The sequence below is a fragment of the Bos grunniens genome, chromosome 5 (genome assembly GCF_055505025.1).
Source record: "Bos grunniens cultivar Pamir isolate PY7600 chromosome 5, Bosgru_T2T1.0, whole genome shotgun sequence".
NCBI lineage: Eukaryota > Metazoa > Chordata > Mammalia > Artiodactyla > Bovidae > Bos > Bos grunniens.
The window spans coordinates 59,380,538-59,392,721 of NC_141169.1; the positions used below are offsets into that span (position 1 = coordinate 59,380,538).

Sequence of the window (12,184 nt, forward strand, 5' to 3'; positions counted from 1 at the left end):
CAAGTGTTTTTTGCTCTTTAATTTTTAACTACATTATTGAGATATAATTGACATACAATAAACTTCACTATTTAAAGTGTACAGTTTGATATTCTGACATATGTGTACTCCCAAGTATCAGCCCATCATGCTAATCCTTCATTTTCCAGTTTCCATGTGCTCCTGTTTACTCTCTCTATCCCACTCATCCCTGCTGCTGCTCTCAAATACCTATCTGTCTCTATAATTATAGTTTAGTTTGCATTTTCTAAACTATTATATAAATGGAATCATATAGTCTTATTCATTTTTTTATTTCTCTAAAACATATTTTTTCACCTTTACTGAGGTACGAATGAGAATATACATGTATGTGTAAGGTATAAAATCTGATAGTTTCTTATAAATATACATTGAGAAATAGCCACCACAATGAAGCTCATTAGCATTCATTACCTGAAACAGTTACTGCTGCTTTGTTTTGTCTTGTTTTCATGGCTTATTTTCACACTTAAAATTTTAAATCATTTAGACTGCAACCCGTTTGTGTGAATAAAAAATAAATTTTTCATTTGAGCTTTTCTTGTGACTGAAGCAATTATTATATAAACAATGATTTTCTTAATGAACTGAAAACATCCCACTTTTATTTAACAAGTAAAGTAAAACTTTATGTAAAAATAAAAGCTATTTTTTAGTGTATACTTTCGTGTTCTCAAAGGTTCTACTGAATGCTTTATCTTTTTTAATGCAAGTACATATTAATTTGGTTTTACTGATCTATAATATGTTTGATACTATTTAAAGTAAGTTTCTATTCACTAATAATCATTTTTCATTTATGTGCTCCACATTCATGAGATTTAACTGTTTCATACTGAGATAATTTGTGCAATTCAAAATTTTTAAAAAGTTGATTCCAACTGGAGTTGTGTTAAATTTGTCTATTGAGTGGGAAAATTAGTATTTTATTTTGTAACACATTGAATCCCTGATAGAATCTATTCTTTAGCAGTCAGATTGATTGCTTTGATGGAGGAGCTTATTGCCACTATAAATGTTGCAAAACTAACTTTTTGATTGCATTCATCCTTTCTTCATCCAAATAACTAAATGTTCTTACTATGTTTCTAAGTTTTCTATTAGATTTCATCAATTCTAATTAAATATGTCATTATTTTATGTACTTTAATGAAAAAGTAATGAATAAAACATGTAAAATATTAAAATGGCAATTACAGTAAGGTCCATTCACTTCTCAAACAGGTAAACACTTGAAAAAACATGGTTTTCATAATTTCTAACTACAGTAGTTTCATAACTTATATTCTAATAATTCCAACTATTATACTATTTATCTTATGGCATTTTCAAGCTGGCAATGAAATTCTGATTATCAGGGATGAAGGTGAGCATCCCTCACTTGTTTCTTTTTTCTCATTTGTTCTTGATTTTAATTAAGATGAGTACACAGCACAGTAAAAGTATGTAACTTTTATTTCTTTAGAAATTATTTTGTTTTGGTAGTTAATTATATTCTCATTTTACTTTAAGTGTATTAGGAGAGATTAGTGATTTGTATCCAGTGATCATTTGATCAATTAATCAAAACCTAAATATAATGTTCTTTCTTTATTTTGTTGTTATAGCAAAATTGGTCTATATTTAATATATATGTGTGTATGTATTGATATATATTCCTATTTCTGTATACATTTCTTTATATCTCTATTATCTATCTCTACTCTTGTATTATGGAAATGCACCTTGATCATAGCATAATTTGGACTATTTTTTGGTGCTATTTGAAATAGCCTACCTATATTCATCAGTGAATTTTATAGCTTATCTTATAACTTCATAATCATATTTTTGTCAAATATTAAGACATTTTAATAAAATTCAATATGGAGAGATATTGTTTGTATAATTGCAATCATAACAAGTTTATCTAGTGATTTACTGTGGTTTTAAAGTAATCTGATCCTTTTATCTCTTTAAACATGCATTATATTTGCCTTCTTAAATGTTTTATGGAGACTGATAGATTGGTCTTCCACACCTTGAATTAATTTTTAAAATTCTGGCTTGCTAAAACTTTGTTCATTAGCACTATATCTTCACGTATTGTGTTGTTTTTCCATTGTTATAGTACATCTGTGAAGTTATTCTAATTTGCAATTAGAATAGCTAAGTATTCTAATCTAAATTTTATAATGAGCAGTAAAATGTTATTTTTGTTCCATTTGTTTTTTTTAATAATGAATAATTTATGTTTGAAGAATTATTTGATTTCTTCTGAGGGTAGCTTTTATATGATTTCTATGAATTCTTATGAAGTGTCTCTATCTCACTGCATGCACTGAATTCACTACTGCATTTTTTATATATAGTATTAGTAGCTATATATATATATATATATATATATAAAATTTGGGCTGTAAAGTCTTTCTCAGATAGAAAGAGAAACATAATAATGGTCTCCATGTCTTCATTTGTAGCTCATAACTCAAGAAGAGACAGAAAAATTTCTTAGAGAAAATCGCTGTCTTTTTACGTGGGAGGCCAATGTTTTCCTCTGAAATCACAATTTTGAAGTCTTGACTTTATGCTGCTCTGTCACTGTAAGTATTTTCACCATTTGGATTCTGACTCTTCAACTCCTGCCACCAAATGGGCTTTTAAACTCCAGCCTCTAATTCATAATCCAATAGCTTGTCCTTTCCATTCTTCATTTTTTCCTTTCCTGGGTCATAAATGGGATTTTCCTTTCCTGGGTCATAAATGGGATTATTTATCTTCCTTTGTGATTATTTTGTGCCTTTGATGCATTATAATTGTTCACATTTAACTTTCTCTTTTACCAATATTAAAAAAAGTATTTGAGAGATTTTATCCAACATATTTTTGTTTTTAATGTGTTTTCCTAGAACATTAGAAATGTTACAACTATCTTTCTCAGTGGTTCATTGTACTTTTACATCATGCCCTCATTCATTCTATTCAATATCTTATCACACAATTTCAGTTCTCACTGGAATTTTTGTAGAATTTTATCCATATTTGAGTACAGCAATCAGTGGTATTATGCTACCAGTTTTATGGAATATTCATGAATTGTTTTTATTATACCATAAAGCTTAATTATATGGGATTATATTACTTGAACCTCCCAGGTAGCACTAGTGGTAAAGAACCAGCCTGGCAATGCAGGAGACAAAAGAGACGTAGGTTTGATTCCTGGGTCAGAAGATTCCATGGAGAAGAAAATGGCAACCCCCTCCAGTATTCTTGCCCGGAGAATCCCATGGACAGAGGAGCCTAGTGGGTGAGAGTCCACAGGGTAGCAAAGCGTTGGCTACAACTGAAGAAACTTAACACAACAACATATTTATCTACAGATAAATTGGTGAGAAATATATTTTCATTTTCTTTACCAAGACAAATTGTCATGAAGTTGAGAAAAAATAAAGCAAATAATTAACTTGATTAAGGTGTAATGTAAGTAAATCTAAGAGAAACAGAGAAATGAAACTGAAATATAGATTATTAAAAGGTAAAGAAAATTATAAGCTTCAATAGAAAGGTTTGGTAGCCACTCATATTCTATGTTAACTTTATTTAATGACTGCTATTTTATTTTACTTCTTTAATAATGATGAAATTCATTTGATCAAGTTATTGAAGGATTTTTTCACTTGCTTATTTCTCAGTGCATAAATAAATGGATTTAACATAGGTGAAATGGAAGACATGAGTAGTGAAATCACTCTATTAATAGGCACTTCTTCCTTGGCTCTAGGATTCATATAGATGAAAATGCATGTGCCATATATGGTGGAAACCACAATCATGTGAGAAGAACAGGTGGAAGAAGTCTTTTTTCTTTGTTGGGCTGAAGGGAATCCTAAAATTGTCTTCACAATTTAAGTATAGGATAAAACTACATATTTAAGAGTCAAAATGAGGGTCAGCACCGCACAAATTAAAACACTTTGTTCCATGAACCATGTGTCTGAACAGGATAACTACAGGAGGGGAGAGACATTGCAGAGAAAATTATCAATGCTGTTGGAGTCACAGAATTTCAGATTTAGCCCCAGACTAAGTGGGGATATTATGACCAATAGTCCAGCCAATCAAGAGCAAAAAAACAAGTCTCTGGCAGATTTTGCTGCTCATAATGGTCACATAATGCAGAGGTTTGCAGATCGCCACATAGCAGTCATAAGACATGGTAGCCAGGAGAAAAAAATCTGTTATTGCAAAGAGGTCAGTAAAAAACACTTGGCTGGCACAGGTAAGAATCCACAAAGATGAATGTGATGATGGTCAGATTCCCAGTGACACCCAGCATGTATGTGAGAGATAGAAAGATAAAAATCAAAACCTTCAGCGCAGGGTCATCTGTCAACCCCAGCAGAATAAAGGTTGCTATGGTAGTTTTTCATCACCGATGACTTTTTTCCAAACAGTATTCACAGTTATTCAGAGATTATTATGTAGAACATATTGCCTGTATAAATACTAATTTAATCAGCTCTATCTTCATTAGATTTTCATATTTTAAATCATAATATGCATATGATTGGCTTACTGGTGGCTCAGTGATAAAAATATCCACCTACTAATGCACGAGATGCAAGAGACAGGGGTTTAATGCCTGAGTGGGGAAGATCCCCTATAGAAGGAAATGGCAGCACCCTTCAAGATTCTTGCCTGGGAAATCCCACGAACTGAGGAACCTGGTGGGCTACAATCCACGGGGTTGCAAAAGAGTTGGGCAGAACTTTGCTACTAAAAAACAATAACAATAGGCATATGATTGAATACATTGCTAAAATAGTGTAATTTCATGAGTAGGAAAATGTCATTTGACTCCCCTAAATCTTCCATATTCAGAGTTAAGTGAAAGAAAAAACACATCATCAAAGTGTGCATTTGCTTAACAATTCCATTCTTGTCAAAATGCTAAAACGTGAACGCTCAGTCTCTTCAGTTGTTTCCAACTCTTTGTGACCCTGTGGACTGTTGCCCACCAGACTTCTCTGCCCAGGATGGTATGGGGAGGGAGGAGGGAGGAGGGTTCAGGATGGGGAACACATGTATACCTGTGGTGGACTCATTTTGATGTTTGGCAAAACTAATACAATTATGTAAAGTTTAAAAATAAAATAAAATTTAAAAAAAAAAAAAAAAGAATACTAGAGTGGGTTGCCAGGCTCTCCTCCAGGGGATCTTCCTTACCCAGGGATCGAACTTGCACCTCCTGAGTCTTCTGCATTGTAGGGGTATTCTTTACCCACTGAACCATCTGGGAAGCCCCCAAAATACTAACACATGATTTGCAATTTGGACTCCCTCTAGAGTCTTGACCAGAATGTGGAATCTCTGAGTTTTCTCTCTTTTTTTTTTTTTTTTGTTTATTTGTTTTTCCTGTTGTGGATAGGTGTGTTTTCTCCCATGAACAATAGTATCATTGTACAAACTGCTGTGCAACATACAGGATTTTAAACACAATTTTATTATATTTTTAAAAGAAGTGCTTTGATAAAGGAACTTTAAAATTACACGTGATTTTCCTGTATTATCTGTTTGTTTTGATTGCTTGGGCATATTTAAATCCGCTTCACTTCTGATTGCATACCTCTCCCTTTTTTCTCCACAATTGCTATAATTTTATATAGCACTTTTCAGTTAATAAACACATGTTTCTACTTCTACTAATGGATTTTTTCTGACTTAATATATTGGCTTGAACACCAAGCATATCTACATCTGTACTGAACCTACAACCAAACCATTCGTGTCAATTTCAGTGTGACTAAATCACAGGTCATGATCATCTACATAGTTTGTCACTTTCATCACCCTTCCTGTGTACTCACAGATTCCATTTATTAACCACCCAATCTGTGCATGGTATTATTGTACGTGCTTATATACTCTGTCCTATATTCAGCAACTTAACTGAGTAGATCTAATAATTGATTTTCAGTTGAAGTAAAATTTCCTCTGAGAAGTTTTGTGCAATTGTACTAGATGCCTTATCCTACATACCTACTTCTGTGTTCCCACAAACAGCAAAACTTGCCACTATGTTAGTACTTAGCTAGAGAATATGTTTGCTGAGATCATAACTGACTCACCCTTATAGCAACAACAACTAATGTAGTCTTACATGTATTGTCAATGCCTAAGACTATTTTCTTAATAAATTTATGTGTCTATATTTAACAAGCACAACAACAAAACAACAAAAGTGTTTCTTCATATTTGGGCTAAAATTCTGATACTCAGTATTTTTATTCAATTTTTTGTATAACAGTTGATAGCTAGACATTTTCTGGTTATTTTGCTTTTCCTTTTTAAAGAAGAGCTATTTAAAAAAAATAATTTAGATGTAGTGTGATATTTGCAACTGTGGGAAAAGCTATAGGGTCCATCGCCTCTAACCCTGGTTTTTCAAATAAGTAATTGTATTTTCATTGATTCTGTGTTTCTATGCTCAGTTATCTAGAAATGCAATGTTAATTCCAGAAATCAAGGGTTTTATTGATGCTGAGTTTATACTAAAAGCTACTGCATCGTTATTTTTCAGGCATCCCGATTTAATTACTGAAGTGGGGTAATTGATCATTTTCAATATAGAATAAGTGTCTCAAAGATTGTAATACTACATCAATGAGTGAAAAAATTTCCCTTTGAAATCATAGTTTATGTGTCTTTGAAGAGTTTCTCTTCATTGTTTTTAAATTGCATTTTATTCATACTGAGGTAGGAGAAGAGCTGTATCTGATGGTTTGACCAATTAATAACATTAAATCCATGTGTTGGCAGCCACCAGTATGGGGATGACGTGCTGACCTAGGCTTATAGTTTTGAAAACTAGGACCCTCCCATAGAATTTGGGTTGTATACAATATATATATTAGATTTAATTCAGAAGTAGTAGGGAATGATTATTGCCATCTATCTATTTCTTGTAATTTTTTTTTTAATCTCTCAAACTGCATATGTATCACTATGTAACCTTATTCAATGTATTATGGACATTACTCAATGTTCAAAAACTATATTTTTTTGAAATAGTCTTATAAGACATACCTCATAGACTTAGAGAATAAATTTACCATCCCAGACGGAAATGATGGCAGGGGGAGGAAATGACTGGGATTTTAGGGTTGACATATACACACTGATTATTTAAAATGGATAATCAAGAAAGGCTGACTGTAAAAAAATAAAAATAAAAAAAGATAATTCCATAAGCTAATTGACACTGACATACAACAAACATTTTGGTTCATTTATCTTTCAATAAATATTCAAAAGGAGGGATTTCCAGTGAGTGATGTTACTGCAACTAATCTCTTAGAGTGATGAAGGAAGAAGTACACAGACACACCACACACACGTACATATATTTTCCAACTTGAGATTGATGGTATAGCTGATGCTATTTCTGCATATATACTACATTTGGATTTTCATTTATATATCCACCTATTTCTATTAAGTTATTTAATACATATTTTTGAAGACTTTGTAAAATACAGAAATTATATCTCATAGATCTTAGGTTAATGCAAGCACATGAATTTCCTTTTTGTCTGAGAAAATTACAGCTGAAATTAAACAAACAGAAATATTACTAATGGTGCAAAACATCACACTTACTTTTGTGTCAGTCAATCATAACTTCCTTAAGTTGATTAAAATTCCTAAAGGCATTTAATTGAAAATGGAAAGTTCGATGAAGATTTTCATAGAAACTTCTGCTTGGCTCATGCATTGTTTATCACTCTCACAGGGTGTTTGAACATATAGAAAGCTCTCTGAAATTGCTGTCTCTAAAAATTGGTTTGACTTTCCCAGGAAAAGCCTAAGAAATTGTTTTGTATATAGATTAACTTTTAAAAGGTGGGGAAAAAATGATCCTAATGGCAGTGAAATGCCTTAGACTCCCTCCTCTTTTGCAAGAGCTGGTATTTCAGAATCTTTGAACAGAGGCAAAGGTTTGAATATCAGCTTTGCCTTTTTTTTCTTCTTTTTAAATTTGTTCTCCTTGCAAATAAATGCCTTTAAAAAGGGTCCTTGATGACTTGTGCTGAAAAGTCACTAATGAATCTTTGGAGTAATTCTATTTGGCAAAAGCAAAATACAAAAAAGTGTTTTGGCTCTAGTGTCCTTGGAGAAAAGAGGATGACAAGTATCAGGTTATTCTGTTCATTGTCTTATTTCTCTTAAGAGCTTTATCAAAGGAAAATCATAATACAATAAACTGCACATTTTTAAAGTTTTGACATATGTACACTCCAGTGATAACATTTACATAATAAAAAAGTGAACATGTCCATCATCCTTAAGTGTTGATGGATTTTTATTATCTCCTGTGCCCTAGTCTTTCTGCACCTCCCTATTCCTCAGGCAACCATTGATAAATTGTCACTATGGACTAGTTTGTTTCCTTTAGCAGCTTAAGTAAATATAGTAATGCAATATTGTAATTTATATTTCATTTAAAATTACATTTATTTTACAATTATCAATAAATTACATTTACATAGCAATTTACATTCCGATAGACACTGTGAGAGTTAAGAAAGAGGTAAAACCAATACAATATTGTAAAGTTAAAAAAAAATAAAAAATAATAAAAAAAAAAGAAAGAGGATAAAAACTGTTTTCAACATCCCCAGTATCTCAATGTCGCTTAATTTTGTATTAGACTATGAATGAGTTTAAGCAAATTTCCATATATTTATTTATTTTTTTCATTATTATTATTATTTTTTTACTTTACTATTTGCCTCTAAATTTGATTTACCCATAGGCAATTATGTATTCCTATTCTTTATTTAATTACTTATACTTTCTGTTTGTATATGTAAGAGCTCTCTTATAATTTAGATATTAATCTAGCATATGCTTTTTTTTAAGCTTAGTTTATGGTATAATTTTATTTATAAAATATTTTATTTTTACTTAAAATATATTTATGGCTACTGTTCTTTATCGCCATATTCTTTTCTAAAAGTATTGCATTAATAATTGTGATCAACTGCAAGGAGATCCAACCAGTCCATTCTGAAGGAGATCAGCCCTGGGATTTCTTTGGAGGCAATGATGCTGAAGCTGAAACTCCAGTACTTTGGCCGACTCATGTGAAGAGTTGACTCACTGGAAAAGACTCTGAGGCTGGGAGGGATTGGGGGCAGGAGGAGAAGGGGACGACAGAGGATGAGATGGCTGGATGGCATCACTGACTCGATGGACGTGAGTCTGAGTGAACTCCGGGAGTTGGTGATGGACAGGGAGGCCTGGCGTGCTGCGATTCATGGGGTCGCAAAGAGTCAGACAGGACTGAGCGGCTGAACTGAACTGAACTGATGAATACACAGTTTCATTTCAACATTGACAGTTACTGTAATAAAAAGCTATAATTTTGCTGTTGCAGTAGATATAAAAAGCTATTTTAAAACTTTTTCTCTTGCAGTTCCTTGATTACTCTGAAAGATAAACAATTTTTTCTATGCATTTGTTTGCTGTATTACCTCTAGGTTAGAAAAGAGATTTTTTTTATCCCCAATTTGATTGAGATAAATTGACATAGTCCATTGTGTATTATAATGTTTTAAATTCAGTTTTTTCAAAAGTATGACATCTCTTTCCTTTATTTTAATGTTCTTTTTTTTCTTTTTTCATTGTGATGTCTTAACCACAGCATTAAATGTTTTTTTTTTAATGAGAAATTCATATGCACACTGAACATGTGTGTGTAATCATTCGTCAATCAACCTACCAATCTACTAACAGATCAATAAGTAATATCTAAGTCATTGATCCATTGTTTATGTTGTGAAAAATAGGTCTAACATATTTACTTGCAGAAGAATAAGTTTTAGTCACAACATTCATTCATTAATTCTTTTCATACTGAACTCAAATTCCATTTTTGTAATTGAATACATTAGTTTATTTACACAAAACCATTTCTATATTTTTGTTCTATGCATTAATTATTTCTAGGCCAATACACATTTTAAATTTATTTCAATGGCTGTTACTTATACATTCGTGGGAAGTTTGTGAATTTTAGTCTTCCAGGTGCATCTATAAATAATTTTGTGTGATGAATAGCATAATTGTTGGAATTTTAATGATAATTATATTAAATTTTATATGTTAGTTTTAGGTGAATTATTACACTTTTGGTGTGTTGCTTTGCAGCCAAGAATAACATAACTTTAAAAATTATGTGTTTCCATGATTGTATATCTTTAAATTGATTGTGTCTCTTTCCTCATTTAGAAAACTGCTTTATTCCTTAATGGCATCCTTTCTTTATTGTTTAGATTGAAATTGGTTTCTTATTATGCTTTTTAAATATTTATTCTTATACAAAATATACCACTGATTTTTTTAAAAAAATATCCTTACCCATTTTAAATTCTTGTCTAAATCCTATCATTTCTCTATAAGTTTCTTGAATTCATACCTCTTTCAATAACTTTAGTGGAAGAGTGTATACTTCTTTTTAAATTTTTTTTTTAAATTGGAGAATAGTTGCTTTGCAATGTTGTGTTAGTTTCTGCTGAAGAACAATATGAATCAGCTATAAACATACATATATCCCCTCCCACTTGAGCCTCCCTCCCATACCGCATTCCCACTCGTCCAGGTCATCACAGAGCAGATTTGAGCACCCTGTGCTGCACAACAGTTTCCCACTAGCTATCTATTTTATCTAGCTAATATTTTACATATGGTATTGTATATGTCAGTGCTACTCTCTCAATTCATCCTATCCTCTCTTTCCCTCATTGTGTCCACAAGTCCATTATCTATGTCTTGAGTTACAAATATGTTCATCAGTACCATTTTTCTAGATTTCATATATATGTGTAATATATGATATTTTTTCTTTTACTATGTACCTCTTTATATGAACTTAAAACAACATTAATTCACAGACATGGTTTATTTTACTGCTATACAGAAAAAAATGCTGCCTATTAAATATATTATGATGTAAATGATTAGCTATCATACATTATAAAATTTTATATTCAGGTTAATGATGCATAAAATATGCATATTTAAATTGTTAAAAGCTATATTTTATATCTTCTGCATAGCATTTATAACAAATTCTATTTATAGTTCGTCTATTTTCTTATGATGTTTCAAGACCATAAAACAATGTTGAATAACAAGGATGAAATTATTGTTGTCATCTCTTGTGTTGTTGGAAGAGAGTGTTTGTTATGACTGGGCTTCTTTCCCACTTTGGCTCAGCCTCTTCATTCTTTCTGTAGTCATTTCTCTGCTCTTCCCCAGTAGTATATTGGACACCTACCTACCTGGGGGGTTCAACTTTCAGTGTGATATCTTTTTGCCTTTTCATACTGTTCATGAGGTTCTCAAGGTAAGAATACTGAAGTGGTTTGCCATTCCCGTCTCCAGTGGACCACATTTTGCCAGGCCCTAACTATCAGGGACATGACCTTCAGCCGCTCAATGTAGCCAGATGACATGCCGGGTGCCCTGGCTGTCCCACTGCCGGTCCTCATTGTGTGATGAAATTAGGCGTCCATGTTTGGTCCTTGATTTATATTCATAGTCTGAAAGAAAAAAAAGAAAGTCACACAGTTGTGTCTGACACTTTGTGATCCCATGGAATGTAAACTCTCCTGCTCCTCTATCCATGGAATTCTCCAGGCAAGAGTACTGGAGTGAGTTGCCAATTCCTTTTCCAGGGGATCTTCCCAACGCAGGGATTGAACCTGGGTCTCCTGCGTTGCAGGCAGTTTCTTTAACAACTGAGCCACTAGGGAAACCCAAGTCTAATCATAGTCTATCAGCAATTTATTCTTTAAAACAAATTTTATTTTTTATAAATAGTTTTATTAATTATTTTACCATGTTCTCATTTAATTGTGAATTTTTAATTATTAAATTTTATGAAAGATTTTCACCATCTATTTATCTACTCTTCTGATGTGTATCATTAAAAATTGATATGATAAAGTATGTGGATAGATTTTACTGAGGCATAGCTTTTTTTTTTAGATTAAACTCTAGTTGGTCTTGTTCTTTTTTCTTTTAATATGTTCCTAACATATACTTACAGATATTTATAGGGAAATCTTTATTTATACACTTAAATGAAGTTATAATTTTTTATGGATTGGAATGGATT

General features: G+C 31.9%; 1 pseudogene; it reads right to left on the reverse strand.

The window, feature by feature from the left end:
• Positions 1 to 3,644: 3,644 nt before the first annotated feature.
• Positions 3,645 to 4,417, reverse strand: LOC147372140 (olfactory receptor 6C2-like; annotated as a pseudogene).
• Positions 4,418 to 12,184: the final 7,767 nt, after the last annotated feature.